General features: G+C 40.5%; 1 non-coding gene across 1 annotated transcript; it reads left to right on the top strand.

Annotated features, from left to right (window-relative positions):
- Nucleotides 1-1338: 1338 nt before the first annotated feature.
- On the top strand, nt 1339-1445 carry LOC141681373 (small nucleolar RNA R71). The gene has a single exon (XR_012558818.1). It is a non-coding gene; the product is annotated as a small nucleolar RNA R71 (small nucleolar RNA).
- Nucleotides 1446-2553: the final 1108 nt, after the last annotated feature.

Below are 2553 nucleotides of genomic sequence, written 5' to 3'. Positions count from 1 at the left end.
TGGATATGTAATAGAACGGTCGGCCAATTGCAAAGTCATATAAGTTGGTTTTGGATTAGGGAAGTCCAACTGCTTGAAGATTGACAAAGGCATCAGATTGATGCTAGCTTCCAAGTCACATAAGCATCTGTCAAAAGACACTTTTCCAATGGTGCAAGGAATAGTGAAGCTTCCTGGATCTTTAAGCTTTGGAGGCAACTTCTATTGCAGCACAGCACTGCATTCCTCCGTGAAAGTGACAGTCTCTAAATCATCTAGCTTCACTTTCCGAGAGAGAATACCTTTCATAAACTTTGCGTAACTAGGCATCTGCTCAAGAGCCTGAGCGAAAGGTATGTTGATATGAAGTTTCTTGAACACCTCCAGAAACTTGTCAAATTGCTTATCCAGTTTTTTCTTCAGTAGCCGATTAGGAAAAGGCGGTGAAGGATAGATCTGTTTCTCCCCTATATTACCCTCAGGAGGAGTGTGCTCAATAGTAGTCTTTCTTAGTTCCACTTCTGCTTCCTGCTACTCTACTTCTTCTTCAGCCCCAGCTTCTTCATTCGAAACTTGAGTTTGTTCGGGATTCGCAACCTTTCCAGACCTCAAAGTGATTGCCTTTACATGCTCCTTATCTTCCCTCTTCCCTGGCACTTCAGTGTCACTAGGTAATGTACCAAGTTGACGATTTAGCAAGGCCTTGGCAATTTGTCTAATTTGATTTTCCAAGGTTTTGATACAAACAGCTTGACTCTTGTATATAAGCTTCAACTCCTCTAATTTTGATTTTTTATTAGCTTGTTACAGCTAAAGTTGCTGCCTTGGTGCATATTGTGGTTGCTGAAAATCGGGGGGGTTGTACTGCTTAGCGGGGTACTGCTGATAAGGCTGTTGAACAGCATTCTGAGCGTTGCTCCATCTGAAATTACGATGATTGCGGTTGTTGGGATGATAAGTGGCTGGCACAGGCTGCTGCGAATGCTGAAAGTTGCTCATAAACTAAGATGATTCACTAGAAATTGTGCACTGATCAGTCTCATGGGCACCAGCATAAAGCTCACAGACACTAGCAATTTGACTAACCCCATAATTAGCCAAAGTGTCACCTTCATCGCCAAAGCCTTAAGTTGGGAAGCTATAGCAGTTGTTGCATCCAACTCCAGAATTTCTTCTAATTTTTCCCGAGTCAGTCACTTGGAAGGATTCTGGTACTGATTAGCAGCCATCAGTTCAATCAATTCATAAGCTTCATCGTAGCTCTTATCCCACAAGGCTCCTCTTGATGCCGCATCAAGCATGGGTCTAGAAGTAGCACTCAATCCATTGTAGAAATAGTTAATAATCATCCAATTAGGCATGCCATGGTGTGGGAACTTCCTTAGCATCTCCTTATATCAATCCCAAGCCTCACACAGAGATTCTCCAGTTTGCTGAGAAAACTGAGTAAGAGCATTCCTGATTGCAGCAGTCTTCACCATAGGGAAGAATTTAGTGAGAAACTTTTAAGAAAGATGTTCCCAAGTAGTGATAGACCCTGTTGGTACAGAATGTAACCAGCACTTAGCTTTATCCCTCAGAGAGAATGGGAAGAATCGCAGCCTGACAACATCTTCAGTCACATCATTGAACTTGAAAGTGTCGCAGATCCCGATGAAATCCCTGATGCGCATATTGGGGTCTTCAGTAGGAGAACCCCCAAAATGAACTAAGTTCTGTATCATCTGAATCGTGCTTGACTTGATCTCAAAAGTGTTAGCCCTGATGGCTGGGCTGATGATGCTTGATTGAATGTCATTGATCTAATGCTGAGAATAGTCCATCAAAGCCTTAAGATTCTCTGCTTGATCTCCCATATCTACTAAAACTGGTTCCTCGACTTTCACTTCTTCTTTTACCTTCTTTTCTTCTTTAAAAACTTCCTTTCGAACCACCACAACTTCTTCCGCGGCTTTATCCAGAGTTCTCTTACGAGACTGCGAACGCGTATGCCTACACCCTCGCTAGAGTACCTAAAATAAGACAAGGAAACAAATAAGCAACTATGTCCGAGTCAATGAACTTTAACAACCTTTGATGAAAAACACGTAAACTAAAAATTAACACTGCAGTCCCCGGCAGCGGCGCCAAAAACTTGTTAGTGGCTAAACACGCGCTAATAATACACGCAAGTATACACGTTCGCAAGTAGTATAAGATATAAATCAGATTCATTCCCACAGAGACTGTTTTGGTTAACTAATTAATTTATGAACTTAAGCAACAATGTATGGTTATTATTCAATGCTAAGACGATAACAAATTGAGGTTGATTATAACTAAGAATTAAACTAACAATTATAACTAAGGGAATAATAATGATTGAATTAATATATATGACAAACATGGGATTCTAACTTCATTGAATACTTCATTCAATAGCCTTTTCGTTCTTAACCTTAGCATGTAATGGTGATGACACTAATCAGATAACACGAAACTGATTAACGCCAACTTTCGTTGCACGAATACCATAATACCAGACATCCATAAAAGAGATAGAAGCTGAATAGACAACAATTATATTGAGACCCT

Source organism: Apium graveolens, chromosome 1, assembly GCF_009905375.1.
Source record: "Apium graveolens cultivar Ventura chromosome 1, ASM990537v1, whole genome shotgun sequence".
NCBI lineage: Eukaryota > Viridiplantae > Streptophyta > Magnoliopsida > Apiales > Apiaceae > Apium > Apium graveolens.
Note: the sequence above shows the minus strand (reverse complement) of the source record. Positions and strands in the feature narration are given on the sequence as shown.